Consider the following 21,098-nt stretch of genomic DNA (forward strand, 5'->3'; position numbering starts at 1 on the left):
CTATGCACCAATTAAACTGAAATGGAGGGTGCCTGGGTGGCTCAGTTGGTTAAGCGCCGATGCTCAGTTCCCGCTCAGGTCACGATTTCATGGTTTGTGAGGTCAAGCCCCGCATAGGACTTTGTGCTGACAATGCAGAGCCTGCTTGGGATTCTTTCTCTCCCTCTGTCTCTGCCCCTCCCCTGCTCACTCACTATCAAAATAAATAACTTCAAAAAAAATTTAAACTGAAATGAACACTTACTGCCCCCAAATGGTCACATTTCCCTGCCTCCCTCACCAGCATGCCTTTGCCAGCACCATTCTCTCCAGCAGAGATGCTGATCCTCTTCAAGTACCTACCCCTGAACTGCTGTAAAGCCAAATTTCACTCAACCTTTCAGATCCAGATACATGTCAAATCTTCCAAGCTACCTTTCCTAATTCCCCAGTTGCGATTAAACTCCCTGACTTCTCAACCCCAAAGGACTTTTCTCTGTTCCCTTTCCCTAACAGTCACCAATCCCCACCTTCTATTACAGCAATGTGTACATAATCGTCATCCCTTCACTGCAAAGACCACGTCTGGTCTATGTTCACATTCTTCACACTCCCTGGACAAGGTCAATAAATAGTAGTCAAATGAAGTAACTACCAGTAGAGGGAGCCCCTGAGCTGTCCGAAGTCCTAGCAACAAGTTGTGTGTGCAGCACAGAAAGTGGAGTTGGGAGGTCAGGGTTTCCTCCCTGAGCATCAGGTAATCCTGAAGCCTGACAAAGAGGATGAGACAGAACTGTCTGGAAGGAAAAGTACTTTGTGCATCGACATTATTACTACATGACACATTCTTCATGAAGAATAACACGAAGATATTTTTGTCATACTCCCCTGATCAAATAAACCGATTTGTATTTTTTTAAATTTCAATTCAATAAAGGAAAACTAGTGTTGGCTCAGTGTAGGAGAAATAAAACTGGCTTGAGATCCTGGATAAAACTTAACTTTCGTGACCCTCCGTTCTCCCATCTGTTAAAGTGAGTGTTGTAAGAATTGGTTGAAATGTAGATTTATTTAAGTACTCCATACAATCTCTGGCATGTCTATGGAAATTCAATAAACAGAAGCTATTATTAGATAAACTGTGTGACCAACACCACTAACACAGTTTATTTAGAGGTCTGAGAAACCTTACATACAAAACTCCACCTCTTTAGGCCTTGGTTTCTTTAAAAACATAGGAGTTCAACTAAATGACCCACAGCCCTTCTCACTGGTAACATCCAGTAATTCTAAGACCCATTCATGCTACAAACATTAAGAACCTTCCAAAAAGGGGCACCTGGGTGGCTCAGTGGGTTGGGCATCTGACTTTGGCTCGGGTCATGATCTCATGATTCTTGAGTTTAAGCCCGGCTTTGGGCTCTGAGCTGACAGCACGGAGCCTGGAGCCTGCTGCAGATTCTCTGGCTCCCTCTCTCTCTCTGGCCCTTCTCCACTTGCATGCTCTCTCTCAAAAATAAATAAATGACCATTAAAAAAAAAAAAAAACCTTCTGAAAAGTGTAAAAAGGTCTATCCCACCTTCAAGGTGCTACATGGAGTTGTGAATGGCTTAGCCAGAGGGCAGGGTAGAGCAAGACATAGGCCCCAATAGCAAGGTCCTTTTATGCTGCTCAGAGACCAAGGCAGCACTGAAATACCTTAACAAGTTGAGTAATAGAGAACTGCATTTCAGACTGACCCTAATACTAAATACATCTTAGAGATTTGAAAGCAAACCTAAAAACTCTGCCTTGGACCAGGAGGAGATGGTGGCATCATCTGGTACCCAAAGGCATTCGACAAGAACCCAGAAGACCCCCAAGGCCACAAGCCCAAACACGGTGCACTGAAAAACACCACCTGATGAGAATTCTGCTTTAACTTCTGGAAATCCACAAACAGAAGTCATTATTAAACTCTACTATCCCAGGAGACAAGAAAATACCAACATTAGAGATGGATTTTGAGTCCTGGCTTTGTTGTCCCGATCAAAAAGGTTCACTCTGGGCCCACTTCATGCCTATTTGCAGGCATTCTGTGTTGACTGCTTTCCAGAGGTAAATAACCATTCCCACAGAAACACGTCACAAGTGGATTAATAAAAAATATTTACTGCATCTGAATTTCCTCCTCACACCGTTTTTGGAGTCAGCAGCTTTATCTGCTATTTCTACATCAGAAAGATAAAATTTAAAACCTAATCCCATGAGATTTAAAAACCACATTTAGAAATTATGCTAAATTTCATGTTTACCTTAATATTTAAAATCAAATTCTACCTAGAAGCACTAATAATTGAAGCCTTTTTGAAAACAATACCTGAAACACGGCAATGTATGCAGGTGTACTGTAGGCTACAGGTGTCCTGTGACCAATCAAAGTGAAACAAGTAAACTTCTGAATTGCTACAACTACTTCCAGCAAGTTAGAAGTAATTCCAAAGCACTCTTGAGGAGCAATTGTTTCCCAGGCTGACTCTAAGAGATTCTAGCAACCCTCTAACAATACCCTGAAAGAGCCCGATCACTTAAGATAGCAGGCAGGCCAGCCCCAGGCCTAGGTCACCTGGCAATGGGAAGCCTGCCCCCAGTACCCACTAATCCCAGGAGGGAGGCAGGCTGTAAAGAGGAAGCTGAGAGAGCGGTGAGTGAGTTAAGACAAGAACTGTTCCCCAACAGCCAAGGGTTGCAACAACAAACTCCTGACCTGCCTGGGTGAACCTACAAATTCATCACGGACAGTGACACCATCTGGCACCTGAAGGCATTAGACAAGAGCCCAGGGGACCTCTGTGGCCACAAACCTAAACTAAGGCTTAGAAATGGCGCCCAACCAGAGCGGTCTGCACACAGAAATGTCACTTTTTCACCTCTGCCCGGCCCCACGACTGCCGCCACTTCAAACTCTCGATAAAGTGGCTGCAAATACGCTGCTGTACAAATGCCAAATGGTGACGCCCTTGGGAAAATACCAAACTCATTTTCTCATCAGTTTTTTCATCCCCTAAAAATGTATTTTTATAAAAAAGGCACATATTTTATATTTAGAACATGGGAAAGGAGACAAGAAACATGGGGAAGACGGAACCCAGGCCATTATCAAAGCTAAGCCGGTCTGGCTGAGGCGAGACCAACCAGGAGGTGGCGACGGCTCCACAAATAACTAGATGTCCGTCTTCCTAACAACCACCAGGAGAGCAGGGAGGCCTCACCCCTGACCCTCAACACTGTTAAAAGTGCAGAGATATGCCACGAAAGCAATCCACTCTGGGGTCCCTATGGATCTCCCCTAGAAGGTGTACATTAAGCTTCTCCCCATCATTTAATTCTGGATGAGGCCCTATGAGGTAGGAGTTATTATTCCCTATGGCCCACAAAGGAGGCTCAGACAGCTTCAAGAACATGGGTTCCAGATCGTACTGACTGGGTCTAAATTCTAGATTTCTCATTTACTGTGTCTTTGGGCAGGTTACCTCACCAGTTAAAGAAAAAAAAAAAAAAAAAAAAAAAGAATGGCAGATTATCTCGTAGGGTTGTTAGGAAGGGTAAATGAGAAACGTATACCAAATACAGTGACTAGAAATCCTAAACCTTCAGCAGATGTCATCTGATATTAGCGCCATCACTGGCAATATATAACAATTAGTAATAATAAAATTGTTACTCCTGCAGCACTGGGTCACACAGTTACTACAGGACAGGACTAGGATTTGAACTTGGGTCTGCCTGATTCCAAAGGGATGCTCTTTGAGCAGTCCATTCTTCTGGATTGGGATAATGGGAAGGAAGACTTAAGTTTCGCTTTTAACAGGATGATCTTCTCTACCTCTTGAAAAGATTTTAGAAGCCTTTTAACATCACAGCTTTACAACCCCAAACAGAAGACATCTTGCAGAAAATTGCATTAAAGTGAGGAAAGAAGTCAGGAAAGACACATGTTCTTTCAAACACAAAGGTTTTTCGAAGAATGTTTGCAGCAGTGCTATACTTAATAGCTCCACACAGGAAGTGATCCAAATGTCCATTATCAGGAGGATGGATAAACAAACTGGGCGCACTGATACACTGGAATACTACGCAGCAATGGGAATGAGTGGACGACAAGGCTGAATCTCACAAATGTAACTCTGAGCAAAAGAAGCCAGACACAAGAGTCCATACTTCATTATTCCACATACATAATGTCCAAAAACAGGAAAAACCAATCTTTGGTGTTAGATATCAGGATAAAGGATATCTTGGGAGTGGGCTGGGAGTGAAGGGAATACGACTTTCGGAGTGCTGATAATGTTCTGTTTCCTGATATAGGTTCTGGTTATACAGGTTTGTTCACTTGGAAAATGCACCAGTCACTACACCTTTACGGCCTATGTCCTTCTCTGTATATACATCACACCACGTTAAATAAATTGTACATATCAAATAGCTATTAAAATTACTATCTAAGAGATTATTTGGTTGCTGCTATGTTATTAGAATTTTGTCATTTCATCCATTTTAAACCTTGTTCAATCCATGAGAAATAATACAGTATAATGGAAAAGAAAACCAGGCTTGAAGACCACCCATCCTGGATTAGAATCCTGGTTACATCATCTGCCAGTTATGTGATTTCTGTTACTTAACCTGGGTCTTGATCTCCTCAACTGTAAATCAGAGCTCACATACCCACATTTGCAGAGCAGTTGTAAGCATTAAAAGAAAACTTCTGGAAAACATCCACCACACACAGTACCTGCCCCTGCAGCATATGCTCAATAAATTAGACAGTTAAATAGTTCCAACAAATTAATTCATTAATCTACCTCTTCATTAACTAATGTTCTATTTAAGTGAAAATGGATGGCCATATGCCACAGGTGTACTAGCTGAGACAAGATTTAATGGATAAACCCAATCTTGGTCTCTGCTCATCTTCTTGATTTGGACTCATGTGACAGAGAGGGATGTGGGAGGGGGGCAGACTGGAGGGGGTGATGAAAATCCCTGATAGACAAGGCCAAAGCACAGACTGGAGCCTGCAGCTTGAGCCTGCCAATGCCTTGAAAATCTTGATAATTTCCCAATTACTACGCTTCAGTCTTATCTGCAGAACTGGATGGCCATTTCTCTCCAACTTCTCAGTAATCTGTTGCAAATAACTATTCTGAGCATAGAGCAATTATATGAATATAAGGGATCTCCAAAAACATAACATTTCCTAACTTGGCCCAATATAGAGTTTAAGTCTTCAAACATCAAGACAACTTTACTTATGTTCACAATTTGCTTAACCTCCCGTAGCCCTTCAGGTAAGACTTGAATCCTGCACATTCCCTCCCTCTACCTTGAGGGCAGATTCTAGAATTCCCTGCTGCCCTCTGGTACTACCCTAATTCTGTGAGGAGTGAATGGTGGAAGGGAGACATCTCCTCAGCCCTGGCCAACAGAAGCATTCATCTGAAAGAAAAGAGAGTGGCAACCGGGTGACCGGCATCACAATCGTGGGCAATGACACGCAGCACAGCTGCATGACGGCAGCCCACACCACAGGGCATGTCACCACCTGCCAGGCTTCTGGGCCCCGCATGTCCCAGCCTGCTTAGTCCTCTCTGAAGCCCCCAATAGCACAGGATGGTTTCTCAACCAAACAAGCACAAGAAAATGGTGAGGCTCAAGCTCTCATCCAGAGGTATTTCAAACTGAGATGGGGGGTCTCCTTATGGGCTGCTATCAAGAGGGTGGACTGTGCCAGAGGGTCGGTCAGACGTTCTTTCAGATAGGAGGTCCTGTGCTCCGACCCTCAGGTCTGTCCACAAGGACAGTGATCCATGAGGCAGCCAAGCACAAAAAGCTACCAGTGGATCACTAACACTAACAGATCACAGAAAACAAATTCCGTGCACTGTGTTCCTATCTGCATAGCAGCCAATGTACAGGGTTCTCCTCAGGCCTCCTGGCTCCTCAGCCGCTCCGTGGAACTCAAAGCTGCTGTCCATGTCCTCCTCGATGTGAAAGCCAGCCCCTTGGACGACCCTCCCCTGACCCTCCCTACCTGTCTGCCCAAGCGTCCTCTTCCCTCCCGCTCTCTCAGTGCCCATTGTTCTACAGAACAGGTCCCTAGCTCTATACTCTTGACTCTGGTGACCCAACATGCCCTTGGCCTTTCTGCTATATGAGCCATTTCTGAAGGGTATACAAAGATTCTTCCTTTCTTGCTAAGCTCCAGGTCAAAAGGTTCAACTGCCAACTGGATACCTCACATCTGAAGCAAACATGTGTCAAGTTGAGCTCAACCTCGATGGCTGGTTTAATAAGTGCTCCCTTTGGGCCAGATAAGAATAGAACACTAAGCAGGACAGAGCCAACCCCTTATATTCTGGCGGAAATCATCCCTGGCAAATTGGGAGTCGAAATTTTTGTTTTCAATAGCAACAGAGAGGACACCACACACACCTGTCCCCCACTGTCAGAAATAATCCTGTGGCTGTCCCTTAACTTCCTAACTTCACCATAGGCCAGCCAGTTTTCAAACCGACGTTATCTCTGAAATGTCCTATACCTCAGCCTTGATAGGGAATCAACCAGTCAGTCTTTCTTTCTCATGATAAATGTCTTTGAGACCGTCACCCACTGCCCCTGCTATAGTCCTAGTTCACGCTTTCCTCCCCTCGTCTCCGAATCAAGCAGCTGGCCCTTCACCGGCCTCCACTCCTCCCGATCACTCTTCCCACTGCACCCCAGCCAAATCCGATGCACTATTTCATCAGATCAAGAACCGCCAGGCCAAGGGCGCCTGGGTGGCGCAGTCGGTTAAGCGTCCGACTTCAGCCAGGTCACGATCTCGCGGTCCGTGAGTTCGAGCCCCGCGTCGGGCTCGGGGCTGATGGCTCAGAGCCTGGAGCCTGTTTCCGATTCTGTGTCTCCCTCTCTCTCTGCCCCTCCCCCATTCATGCTCTGTCTCTCTCTCTGTCCCAAAAATAAATAAACGTTGAAAAAAAAAAAATTAAAAAAAAAAAAAAAAAAAAAGAACCGCCAGGCCAAATATCACTGCCACATCAGGATAAAGTCTTAACTTTCCACCTAGTTCCCAAGGTTCCCTACAATCTGGTCCTCAATCACCCTTGCAAACTTGTGGCTCCTCTCCAACACAAAGCCTCTACTCTGGCAAACCAGTCCACACAAAACCCGCACACATTCCCATCTCCACCTCTGTTCCTCATTTCCTCTCAGGTAAAATTCCCTCCTCAAGACCAATGAAAAGTCCCTGCAAAGACCCAGCTCAAAGCTTGCCTCGCCAAAAATCTTCCCACTGCCACTTCTCAGGAGCCCTCTTCCTCTCGTCTGCATCGATGTGGGCAATTCTGCTCGCTGACCCCTTGCCCCACGAATCTGACACTTACCACGAATTAATTTTTCCTATATATCCATGTTGTGTCCTTCAGGAACAGATGAGTGTCCTTTGGCAGGGAAGAGACCTTTGACTGACTTAAATCATCCCCACAGCTCTAGCACGGTGCCTCAAACACAAGCCACAGGAAGGAGAGTCAGACACACAGGGACTACATGATGCAAAAGAACCAGAAGAAAGCTGGGGCCGCTAACTCCTTGTGACTTTGGCTGTGGACCATGCAGGCAACAGATCTGTGTTTACTCCCTATTGTGTGCCCAGCACCATGCCTGTGTCACCCGTGGCCACTCCATAAAAGTGGACTGAATGATGGGGGAAAACACCGAAGGGTGAGAGTATCCAAATTAAGTAGCTCGTTTCCCGAAGCTTTTCCTGACTCCTCATGAGAATTCCCTCTCTTCTGGCCCAACAGGACACTGTTCCTACTTCTCTGAGGCTACTTAAGCCTACTTCTATTAAAACTGTATTTGAAGTTTTCTTCCCCTCACATTAAGCTCACAAAGGGGAAACCTGACTTTTACTTATTTGTCATCTTCAGAAACATCTCTGTGTGCTTTCCATATATCGTTCAACTAAAATCAGCCAGGTGATATGCAGCAAGTACAGAGCTCAGATTTGCAAAAAAGGGGCAAAAACAGAGGGTGGAGGGGAGGTCAACCCTTACTTTAAACAAATTCTCTGTCCTCATCTTATGTTGAAGGAGCACAGAATGAGTTAGACTGAAGTCTCTTCTCTCAATAAAGATCAGTACAGGGGCACCTGGGTGGCGCAGTCGGTTGAGCGTCCGACTTCAGCCAGGTCACGATCTCGCGGTCCGTGAGTTTGAGCCCCGCGTCGGGCTCTGGGCTGATGGCTCAGAGCCTGGAGCCTGTTTCCGATTCTGTGTCTCCCTCTCTCTCTGCCCCTCCCCCGTTCATGCTCTGTCTCTCTCTGTCCCAAAAATAAATAAACGTTGAAAAAAAAAAATTTTTTTTTTTAAAAATAATAAATAAATAAATAAATAAAGATCAGTACAGGGAACCAAATGTCCAGCAGACATTTTCCTAACTCAGAAGATTATCCTCCCTCTTGAACAAGATGACCCAATAAAATGCTCACTAAAAGCCCACGACATCAAATGCTGTGTGTAAAAAATAAGTCTTTTGCCACAGAAAGCTAACTCAAATTGTTGTCTGGTGAAAAATAAATATTAAATACATCCGCTTGCATAAATATTCCCAAAAAGCAATTAGTACTTCATTAATATGCAGCCCATTAATGTGCACAAACCTCTAAGCAACTGAAATGCTGTCCAATTAACAGATTTCTTTAATAATTAATTACCTTAAAGTCATTGGCCTTAAAATTGCCTTAGACAGATAAATTACACTTATCAAGTAACATTTGATACATGACCATTAAGTGACTCAGAGCTTCTCTCTCTCCTACATAAAGCAGCTTGATGAGATCTGAAGTTCAAGGACCTGCTTTTACCAGAGAAGACTCCTCTGTGGTCTAACAGTGTCACCCAGTGGTAGAAGGCACAGCTTGTGTTCACAGCAGCTGTTGTTTTTAAAAAGAAGCATTTGACACATGTGTTTACTAAAGGGGAAAAAAGAAAACCACTGTTTTGAATTGCACAAAGAAAACTAGTTTTGTGTAAATCCTGGAAAACATGGAACTGGTACAGAGAGCTACCCTACAGCCAAGGTTACTTTGAAGCCCTCAGGGACCATACAACACTGTTCAGATCTGAAGAGAGGCACAAGTGAAGTTCCCTGACTCAGGGGCAGTGCACGTTGGACTCTCAATCAGTTCAGTGTCCTGGGGCTGAGCAACAGGACTGCAGTCACCAACCCCCACCCCGCCATCTGCTTTATTGTCTACCCTTCAGCCACTTCAGTTCTCAAAAACAGATCTTCCAGAACAAGGAAAGAATAACCAGCCAATTCTGTTCCAAGGCTGACTATCTGATTTTAAATACTTATGAGGTGAAGTTTAATTGAAAATAATAAATTATTTAACTTCCTTATCTGTAAAAAGAGAAGGCTGGACCAGATGACCCTTGAGATCCCTTACTAGTTCTAACATTCTGATAATACGGAAGAGTTCGGCTTATCGGTTGCTCTAAACCACAGGAGCTTAGAGCCAAGAGCTGCAGAGGTTGGCCCCATCATTACAGCCAGATGGACACGAGAAGCTGCTCCTGTGATATTCCTCACGTACCCCACTTTGGCCTCCACTCTGGCTCACCCTTGATCCTCAGAACCATGCACTTCTCCACATGCAATCCACAGTGAGTAGGTTTTCTGCTAGTGATACTGAATTTCCCCGGATGCAGCCACCTTCACCCCAAGTGCGCCTATAAGAGTCTCAACTGCCTGGCCCAGGGCTAGAGAGGTCCACATAGGAATGGAGCATGGGCCAGACTTTATTAGACCAAACTCCAAATCGGGGCGGGGGGGGGGGGGGGGGGCTCTGAAATATCACAGTGAAGAAAGAGACCTATACCATACAGGATAAATAAAAATGAAAAACTATTCCTCTTTGCATAAAGTCTCCTATATCAAGTACGTATTGTACCATAAATGAATAAATTCAAGTCTGACCCCTAAAAACAACAGTGGAATCATGCCACAGTTGACCTTACTCCCCCTACCAGCTAGTTTCTCTTAACACGTCTTTGACTTCTCTATAAATCCACAGATATTCTTCTTGCTTATTCTCACCAAATCCCAAATACCTATGACTTTTATAAAGTTATTAACAGTTTTTTCTCCTCATTCCCCTACATTTAGAAAACCAGCATCTACTCTCATGGACCACTTGTAAGAAGATAAACTTGTGCTGCTGAAGAAGCAGCCTTTCTGAAGAATTTGTTGGCAGTCTGTGGCAAAGGCTTTAACACAAAGACACGCTGGAACCTGATAATTTCACTTCTAGAAATTTACTCCAAGATAATAATCAGAGATGTAGACAAGAATGTATAAGAATATTTATCTATGATCTATGATAGCAAAAAAAACAAATAAACAAACAAACCTTGAAACCACCTGGGACACCTGAATGGTTCAGTTGGTTAAGCATCTGACTCTTGATTTCAGCTCAGGTCATGATCTCTCAGTTTGTGAGATTAAAGCCCCTCATCGGGCTCAGAGCCCACTGGAGACTCTCTCCCTCCCTCTCTCTCTGTCCCTCCCTCCACTCACTCGTGCTCTCTCTCGCTCTCTCTCAAAATAAAGAAATCAACTTAAAAATGAAACTACTTAAATATCTAATAATGGGATAATGGACTTAACGGACTTAAACATCATATTTTTAGAATACACAATAAAATTGGAAATATTCACAATATATCAAATAGGAAAAAAATATCAGGCTCCAAAACAGTATGCCTCCTCTTTTCTAGTATGCCCGTCTGCGTGTACAAGAGCTACTCAAAGTGTAGTGCAAGGATCAGATGTATCAGCACCACCAGGGAACTTGCTAAATGCAAATGCCCAGTCTTTGAGAGACTAAATCAGGACAGCTGCAGGCAGGCCCAGCAGTCTATGCTTTCCTGCTCACTATGTGCCACACAACCTTTGGGGTAAGATACTGAAATTCCCCCTGTTGGAGGGATGGAGACACTGAGGCGCACCGAAGCTAGCTAATTCACCTAAGGCTAAAAGGCTAGTAAGTGGAAGCATCACACAGCTACCTCCAGAGTCCATGCTTTTGAACCACTTTGCTCTAGTGCCTCCCCAGGTGAACTCATACTTGGAAGTGTGCACAGTGTTCCTTCCCTTAAATTAACAGCCTGATGCATCCCACCTACTGGTTTTTCTTCTTCGTTGTGTTTTAGCACTTCTGCTACAAAAAGCTCCTGACCGGAGTGGGGGTGTTTTGACACCATCACTGGCACCTCCATTAACATACTTCGTGGTGAGCACCTGCCTGACATCTTTGAAGGCTATAAAAAGATCTCTACATTAAATACCAGCCCACAATGGCAGAAACCTCAATGCCCACCAGCGACAGACAACGCTGACCACGATACAGACTAAATATAGAAGGCCCTTGGGGCGCCTGGGTGGCTCAGTCGGTTAAGCGGCCGGCTTCGGCTCAGGTCATGATCTCACGGCCCGTGAGTTCGAGCCCCACATCGGGCTCTGTGCTGACAGCTCAGAGCCTGGAGCCTGTTTCAGATTCTGTGTCTCCCTCTCTCTCTGACCCTCCCCTGTTCATGCTCTGTCTCTCTCTGTCTCAAAAATAAAATAAACGTTAAAAAATAAATAAATAAATAAATAAATAAATAAATAAATATAGAAGGCCCTTCTGTTACCAGCTAAAAGGAAGCTGCTACGTGGCAATCCCATACACACGCTTTACAAACCACGTGGTTTACCATTTACGAAATTATGCAACTTTCGATCAATTTCTTTTTCTCTTCTGGCTTCCGCGTTATTTCAAAATTCACACATAACACATTTTTGTATTACGCTATCTTATATTCACAAAATTCAAATTTGAAAAAAAAAATGCTACCAGATTTTATTCCCAAACTGCAAGTTTCTAAATAAAAGAGACCTCCCTCAGCACTTTTATCGTGTATTATTTTCTAAGGAAGAAACACCTCGGTCATTCATTTCAGGAAACTACAAAGGGAACGGACTGGGAAGATGGTTGTAGGCCTCATCACTCCTGAGAGGAAGGAAACTACACAGAACAGAAAAAATGTCCAGCTGTTCTAGTTTTCAAAGCCCTCAAATATTCCTGTCTTCAAGAGCTGAATAACAGTTTCATAAAATTTATGACTTGGACCAACTAACCAAGTATTTCAAAAGAGAAGACTATCTTTAAAAGGACTTAGTGACAAAAACTTTAAAGGAGCACGAGAGACCATTTTTCCAACTTCCTCATTACTAACAGATAAGGAAACTGAGGCCCAGGAAAATAAAATGGCTTGGCGAAGCTCACAGAGAAAGGGGCAATGCCTGGGCCAGAACCAATATCTGACTGGTCCACACTCTGTGTTCCACGTTGGCTCTCTCACTTCTGACGACTCTACTCAACTTTCTCAGTTCATTTTCTTCATTTTCTACTGATTTGGCACAATCACTAATACCACCATGAACACTACCTCTTGATCAATGGATAGCATCATTAAAGACGGTATGTTTAAATTACAAGTATGCTTTAATAACGGCACCAAGACTCTACCTCCTTTGGTATCCTGCCAGATTTCAAAAAAGTACAAATTCATTGTGGTGATTTAAAAAAAAAAAAAAAAAAATCCTCTCAAGGTAGGAGAAAACTATGTTTGCCCCCCACCCTTTTTTTGACCTGATACATTAGCAGTGAACTACAATGTAAACAACAACCACCACCAGTGACTGCTCAGACCCCCATTTACCTTCCCATCCTCTGTCAAATCCCACCCTTCATCAACTACCAGGATTTAGGATAAAATTTTTTAAAAAACTACTGGAGAAGTGAAAATCTGCCCTACTGACAACTGGAGAAACTAAAGACCAACCTTATAAGCCGTCCCCAATACTGCCAGCAGAACGTAAAGTATGCTCAGAATGGAACACAGGCCCACAACGCCACCAGAAACAGGACAAGACTTCCCTCTTATCTCACTAAGAGGTGGGACTGCTAACTTTTTCCTAAGTGACAGCTCTCAGTCCACACTCACGTGCTGCCTCCTAAATAAGGGTTGTCGGTACACCCCATCACTGAACTGTGCCTGCTTCCTGACCACATCCAACCCAGGTCTGGCCCCATTTCCCAATCCCGCCTTCAAAACATGCAGCTCAAGCACAAACCCAACTCTGCTTTCCAAGAGAATCCCAACTGGACCACATTTGTCTACATCAGCGAGTTAAATGAACCCACTTTGATGGGACTATACCTAATCCTGGTGGTTGCTGGCTCATGGGATTCAACACGCTTTGTCTTAATAAGTTACGGTAACAAGTGGTAGAGGAAAAAGAACCTGAAATAAAAGGCCCACAAACCTATAAATCCCGACATCACTCTTCTGGGTCTGCCTCCTTACTGATAAAATGACAGCCCGTAATCCTATCATTTTCATCTCCAACTTTTCATCTCCAGTCTGCCACATTTCGGCCACATGTGCGTCCAACAGATTTGTTTCTATGGGAGAACGTGCCCTGGCTTCCGATCACTCACCTTACCCTTTCGCTGATAGAGTTTGTCTGGAGAACTTCATTTTTCACCTTTAAAAATAAGGGGGCGGGGAGAGAGAACTTCGGGCCAAAAACAATCGTTACAATGACGTGTTTTGCTGAATGGTTAGAGTGTTCCACAATTATAAGAATGTAAGTGGACTTTTATTCGATTCCTGCTTCCACAAGGAAAATGGGGCACGTCTCCCGTCTGGTTCTTGAGAGGATCGTCTGGCTCGAACTAAGCCCCCGAGAGCAGCTATGCACGTGGCCCAGGTACTTTGAATTAAAGCCTGTTTTCCCACTTGCGCCTCTTCAGGTTACCTCCTGGGCTTTCCGCGAACAACATCAGCCGGTCTTGTTAACGAAGCCACCACAACCAAGACCTTCGGGAATAGTAAAGCACCTGTTGTCAGCAGGACCGGGTCCCGGGTTTCCTCCCGTGTACTTCCGCCCCATCCCTCCTACGCGTGGGCCTCGCCTCAGGCCCCGAGGAGAGGGAGGGGGCCGCGCTCGCCGCCGTCTGGAGCTCGCAGCCGGCGGGGGACACAGGCACACACAGACACACGCCGCAAAGGCAGTGGGGTACGTACACCTGGAGGGCGAGGGGCGCACGCACGTCTCAGAGGCAGGGTCTTCCTAAGACCACTTCCTTCCGACTCCAGGTTCTCTCTGAGGGCTACGCGCACATCAGTGCAGACGCTCTGGGGCACACGGGACGCCGCCCGACTAAAAGCAGCTGAAACCAGGGGCGCTCATCTGTAACTCACACAGGAACCTGGCGTCAGATGCCTGCTCCAACGCTCAGTGGCGTCTTCGGGGACCCGGGCTCTCACTGTGGCGCTCCGCCTCGGCAGCCCCAGACGGCAGCTCCCGGAGGAGACGCGGCTGGGTAAGCCTCCCGCTCAGAAGTCTCCCCCGCCGTCGGGGAGGGGGGGGGGGTCACTCCCAGAAGCCCCTGGGGGTCTCCCTGCTCCTGATTGGCCAGAACGAGGTCATGTGATCACCAGAGACAACGGAAACTGGGAAAACGGGAAGACGGCATTGCGGAGGGGGGAGGGGAGCACGAGGTCTGTCACGTGAACAGTCAATTCTGTCACACACAAGACTGTTATAGGCTGAATGTGTCCCCTCCCCCATATTCATATGGTGAAGCCCTATCCCCCAGAATAATGGCACCTGAAGGCAGGGCATCCGTGAGGTCATGAGGGTGGGACCCCATGATGACATTAGCGTCCTTGTGAGAGGAAGAAACACCAGATCTCGCTCTTCCTCCACTGTGTGAGGGCAGTGAGAAGGCAGCCGTCTGCAAGCCAGGAAGAGAGTCCCCACCAGGAACCAAGTCGGCCAGCACCCGATCTTGGACCTGCGGCCTCCAGAACCGTGAGAGACACGTCTGTCCTTTATGAAACCCGGACTGTGGTATTTTGTTATGGCAGCCGGAGCGAACACATCCTGACAAGAGGCTCGCTGGGCCCCTCTGGGTGAGGTCACTCGTGGGCTCCAAAGCTGAAAGGGAAACCACAGCAACGCTAATTTCTTAGAAGTGTGTAGCCCTCACAGCATCAGGAGTAAAAGCTGCAATAAGCAACAAAGACAGGAGACTTTTTAACGGAAACCCTTTTATCCTTAGCTTTTCCCCCTACATAAAACCTCCCTTTTTAAACTGGGGGGCAGCGGGGGTTGGGGGGGGAAGTTTGGCAAGGGTTCAAATGTAAACACAGTAGTAGTGGGTGTGGTGTGGGCCCTGGAGCAAGGGAGTAGACTACTCTGCCTCCTAACTCGCTCTGCTTGAACTCTGCGGATTAATTCAGTTCCCTCCGGAAGCTTGTCATTCTAAGACCCCAGCCCTTACCGTTTCCCACGGCTGTGGCGGAGTCACAGGAAAACAGAACACAGTGTCCCTAGCTCCAGAAAGCATCTTACTTCCCACAAGCCACTACTTCGGTCACCCCATCTCACAGGCACCCGGCGTCTCCCACAGGGCTACTCCGAAGCCTTGACTATCTCTGCCTACGGTTAACAGGCAGAGGAAAGCTTTCAAAGTGAGAATGGGGAAAAAATCAGAGCAACCTCCTTGGCAAACCAGGAACACAGGAAAATGAAAGCCTAAAAACAAGTGGCCAGCATTTACACGAGCAGACCTTAGGTGCCGCAATGTCTAAAAAGTGTAACGGCCTTTAGTCTTACTGGAATAGGAAGGAGGCTCACTGTTTTGTTTTAATGATTATATTTATTTTTGAGAGAGAGAGAGAGACAGAGACAGAGCGTAAGGGGGGTGGGGGGCAGAGAAAGAGGGAGATACTGAATCCAAAGCGGGCTCCAGGCTCTGAGCTATCAGCCCAGAGCCTGAAGCGGGGCTTGAACCCATGAACCGGGAGATCATGACCTGAACTGAAGTCGGATGCCCAACAGACGGAGCCACCCAAGCTCCCCAGAGGCTGTTTTAGAAAATATTCAAGATTTCAATAATGCATGTATTTCTGGAGTAGAGCCCTTAAGAGAAATAATCAATTTTAGTAGTGAGAAAAAGATACTTAAGTCATAATCCAGATCCTAAAGAACTTGAGAGAGTCCGTTCATCATTCAAACACAATGCTTTTAAGGCCAATTTATAACTACTGCAATAGTCTCTATTTACTTCGTAGTGTCTACCCTCAAGTAAATTCTCAAGGTAAATCACACCTTCTTCCCCCGCATGCAACTATGCAAAACTCAAACCACTTACCACTGTCTACACCGCCCCCCCCCCCCAGCCCCCTAGTACTAATATATCCTCCATCACTCACTCTGGCATTTCAGTCAAATCTATTACTACCTAATAATACCACAGTCAAATGGTGTTTTCCCCAACCCTGCCATACCGTCAAGCTACTTAAATCCTACAGCTGCAATACTGATTAAGAAAAAGAACAGGACAGGCTGGTAACAGTAAATGCTCTGCCCAACACTAGTTCTACATAAGATGGAGAACTCTGCTTCTCTCTCCCTGAAGTTGCCCAGGTTTTAAATGTTTTCCTTTCTCTCATTGCAAGAGGGTTCATTGCTCAAGAACTCAGCATCCAGAAACCTCCCACCAGTTCTCAGAGCCCCTGTCAAGAACTTCAGAACTTGATTTGAACAGTATGTTTTTAAATCCACACGAATAGTAGCAATGAGAAGGGCAAGGACAAATGACATATCATCACATTCACAATGAAAACCTGTCCTTTACCTACAGCTGGTTATAAAGGAAATCATTAATCACTTCCAGAAGAACAATTATAAAATCATTATCAAGAAACTACAGATGTATCACGATAGCTAACTTCCCTTATGCCTTGGGGGGGTTGGTAAAAACTTATCTGAAAAGCTTAATAAGGATAGGACAGCTTTACCTACTTAGATTAAGTATTCAAAGTTGAGTATACTAAAGGACCATGAAAAATGAGGTAATTTTTTCAAAATTTCTGCAAGGCAATTCAGGGTTCAAAATCTGGAAATAAATAACTCTTTATAAAGTTTGTAATCTTACAAATGTCAAAATGAACACGATTCCAAGTTTTGGGGACCAAAATTAGCTAAGATTTCAAATTCAGTTTATAATACAAAATCTGTAAACACAATGGTACGTGTGACATATTAGGAAGGACACTAATGACCTTATTTTCCTAATTTTATCCATGAATCTTCAGAAATGAAGTCATAAACCTCATTTGCTCTTTATAAAATGTATTAGTACTAGGGACGCCTGGCAGGCTCAGTCAGTTAAGCATCCAACTATTGATTTCAGCTCAGGTCATGATCTCATGGTTTGTGAGATCAAGCTCCATGTTGGGCTCTGAGCTGACAGTAAGGAGACTGCTTGGAATTCTCTCCCTCCCCCTCTTCTCTGTCTCAAAATAAATAAACATTTAAAAAAAAACGTTTTGGAACACTTGGGTGGCTCAGTCAGTTAACATCTAACTCTTGATATCGGCTTAGGTCATGATCTCGGGGTCCATGAGATAGAGCCCCACATCAGGCTCTGTACTGACAGGCTCCCTCTCTCTCTGCCCCTCCCCTGCTCACTCACTCTCTCTCTCTCAAAATAAACTTTAAAAAATAAAGAAATTTTTAAGAAAGTTTAAATAAAATATATTAGTTCTAGAAAAGATCTGTTACCGTTCTTAAATTTCTTTACATCTGATAGCAATATACAAAAACCAATGTTAAAGATAGTTATAAGCATTTTCCTTCTATGTACTATCAGTCTTGCTCTAAAGTTAAACTTTCTAAACTACCTCAAATCAATGGCTTTCAAACTTCTGTCTGTAATCCTCTTTATAGAGTAACCCAATAAACACCCGCACTAAAATCAGCTCAAGTAGAAGTTTCCAGAAGCAATACACTGCCTTTGCTATATGATGTACACTCTGATGTTTTCACTGTTTTATTTTTTTGTAATGCTGGTTGTGACCGACTAAATTGACTTCATGACCCACTAATGGACGCAGCTTGAGAAATCCTGCCCTGACTCATTTATGTGAACTTGCTACAATAATTTAGCAGCACTCTCAAGACCAGAGAAGGCATCTGAAAATGTAAATTGGATGAGCTGCTGTATGCCAACTGTCATCATCCCTTCCAAACAGAAAACACTTAAAATCCATTACCTTTTCAAAATTTTATTTGGAAGAGTATTACTGATACTAGAGTCATCACCTCTCTTCTACCTAATCTTTATCCTGACTCCAGTCACTAAAGAACAACTTCACATCCTTCTCGCTGTGTGTGAATGAGTAAAGGAAGACAAACTAAAGATTACTTAGAGAATTCTATCTGTTCCCGGTTAGGTAAGCCTTTTTCCCTGCTTATGACAGAACATGGGCAATAGAGGAAGTATTGTATTTTCTCAACTTTCTAAAATATTTTTAAAAAGCAGTTTCAGGAACACCTGGGGGGCTCAGTCAGCTGAGCTTCTGACTTCGGCTCGGGTCATGATCTTGCAGTTCATGAGTTCGAGTCCCACATGGGCTCACTGCTGTCAGCACAGAGCCCGCCTTGGATCTGGATCCTCTGTCCCCTTCACTGCCCCTCCCCTGCTTGTGCACGCTCTCTCTCTCTCAAAAATAAATAATAAACCACTAAAATTAATTAATAAAATAAAAAGCAGTTTCAATAATTTCTCTACCCACAAATAAAATTATATAGTACATCAATACTTTAATGTCATTTGCCTATTTTTTAAAAATGACAGTGTAACTCAGATAATATGTTTCTTAATACCAAAACAGTAATTCTATTTGCATAATCTCTTAAGAGGCAGAACAAAATTCTACACAGGGAGCTAAAGTCAACAATGAGTAAGAGGAAGGGCTGCAGTCCCGGGGACCCAGAACCAAACAAAGGCCATTTAGCCCCACCACAGAGGAAACGGGTCAGAAAATGTAAGGGAGAAACTAGAATTGATCTATTCCTCTTCCTGGTCAAAGATGGAAAGGCAACAGTAAGGGCAGTAGGGAACAGCAGAAGGAGGTTAAGCTCTAGAGTCTGAGAAGCTCAAACCAGCTCTACCACACATTAGCTGTGTGACCTTAGTTCAACAATAAAAACACTTAAAATAATTGCTCAATAAATATTAACAGTGGGCGGGGCACAGTCCTAAATGTGCACACCCACCAACTCACTGAATTTTCACAACAAAACTCTGAGGCAGGTTCGGAGGACCAGAGAGAAACTAGGAAACTTGCCGATGCTCATACAGTGAGTCATGGGAAGGCCAGAATTCAAACACAGCCCAACTCATCCCAAAACCTCCGTGGGGGTTGCCTTCTGAGCCCCACGTTTCCTTATCTTTCCCTCTCAGGGCCGCTGTGTGGATTAACACCTCCTGCCTGTCAGATAAGGACCCATCACCACCAAGATCCAGTGACACAGCTGCCCCAGCACAAGGCACAGGGTGTCTCACGCAAGCCGACTTCACCTGTTCAGAGTTACAAACTTTATCTCTTTTTCTTCTACCCTCTCACTGCCCCACCCCCTCAGACACATCTCCCCCACAAATACCTTTCACTGACCTTAGGAAATATGTACTGGAGGGTAGAGCAAGGTAACCTGGATCATGAGTATATTTACTGAAGGAAAGAAGGCGGGGGTATCTAACGTTTCTAAGACAAGCAAAGTTGTCAGGCTTAATTCAGAGCCAAGACAGTGACAGGCTGAAAGCCACAGAGGCTGGGACTCAGACAGCATAGCAGGAGTGTGCTGGAACAATCCTCCGGGTTATGCTCATTTTACCACGGACAGCATGAAGGCAGGAGGGAGCCTAGGCGGGTAGTGCCGGTGTGGAATGGACTAGGCCAGTTGTGGCTGGGGGATCTGGCAGAAATAAAAGGGCAGGGCCTCAAATATGCCAGGAATTCTGCTGAGGGCAATAAACCACCACACAATGCAAAGCAGGATTGCATTAACATTGGTTTTGGAAACAGGAAGTACCCGTACCAAGTAGCTAGTAAGTGTCGACAGAATTTTTCAAAATCGGGTTACCTTCTCCTTTCTTTCCACGTTAGTTGGCAAATGCCCTCCCCTCCAGTTCTTCACACAAAAAAGGTGGGTAAACAGAGGCACTGACAGGCTGTTCAAAGGACATAACCACAGTACTACAATCAAGTTAATTTAACCAAGTTGTTGAAAGACAGGCCAATGATACACCATCACCCGATTACTGAAATCAGACCATTTTTAAAAGTAAATATAGAGTAACTGTGTAGGTATGTATGCTCCTATGGTATAACAAGTCAGCTACAAACGTGACGCTAAATTTGTTGTTGTAGCAACAGCAGACAATGCCTGCTCAGACTAGGAGTTAGCATTTTACCTCTTTGTTTCACCTTATACTTCTATCACTATTATAAAAACCAACTTCTGAGAATTAAGATGTCACTAGTTTGTCAAACCAAAGGGAAATGCAACCAACAGTGTCACCTGGAAAAAAAGCACCCAGAACCCTAAATGACATAAACTGAATTTATGAATGTTCAGAAAACAAGACATTGTTACTATAAAACTATTTAATAATCTCAAGAGATAAAAAGTTTGTTTTCAGACTCCGGCAAAAAATTAACCATGAAACTAACTGCCAGATTAAATAATATTATCTAACAAAAGTAGTTTACTAATACACCTATTATTTTAAGGAAATGAAGGACTACACTGTGAGCTTAGAATCATTAATGTCACTCCTACTGAAGTTATAATTTAATGCCTGATTATAAGATAAACATACAAAGTATCCTAGATTTTGTCTTTAATCTTTTATTTTGCCTCTTGTGATTATTTTAAGATAAGTTCTATTTCCACCTCATTAGCAAGAAACAAACTTTGTTTTCTCTTAAAATGGTTCACTGCAGAGACAGAAATATTCGACTCCGTGACTTGGGATAATTGTGTATTATTTCCTTACTAAATCTGTCATTGCCCCTTTTCCCTACAATTAACTAAACATCACAGGTACAAGAGCACAGGTCCAAACCTCAGAAATGCCAGGCCCTGTTCCTGGGTCTGCCATCCCTTAGGC

At 44.3% G+C, this 21,098-nt stretch overlaps 1 protein-coding gene across 5 annotated transcripts in view; it reads right to left on the reverse strand.

Annotated features, from left to right (window-relative positions):
- The window catches only part of FAM107B (family with sequence similarity 107 member B), a 240,552-nt gene that overhangs the window by 17,527 nt on the left and 201,927 nt on the right, over positions 1-21,098 (reverse strand). Inside the window, exons 1-2 of one of the 5 annotated variants that reach the window (XM_045466408.1) lie at positions 14,332-14,435; positions 13,566-13,612 (exon numbers count right to left, since the gene is read on the reverse strand). The exons of 3 other annotated variants lie outside the window; for them this stretch is intronic. The gene's annotated coding sequence lies outside the window, so the exon portion shown is untranslated. Of the gene's footprint in view, positions 1-13,565; positions 13,613-14,331; positions 14,445-21,098 lie in introns of those variants that run through there. One more of the 5 variants, XM_045466409.1, reaches the window with a different exon arrangement.

This window comes from Leopardus geoffroyi, chromosome B4 (genome assembly GCF_018350155.1).
Source record: "Leopardus geoffroyi isolate Oge1 chromosome B4, O.geoffroyi_Oge1_pat1.0, whole genome shotgun sequence".
NCBI classification, from domain to species: domain Eukaryota; kingdom Metazoa; phylum Chordata; class Mammalia; order Carnivora; family Felidae; genus Leopardus; species Leopardus geoffroyi.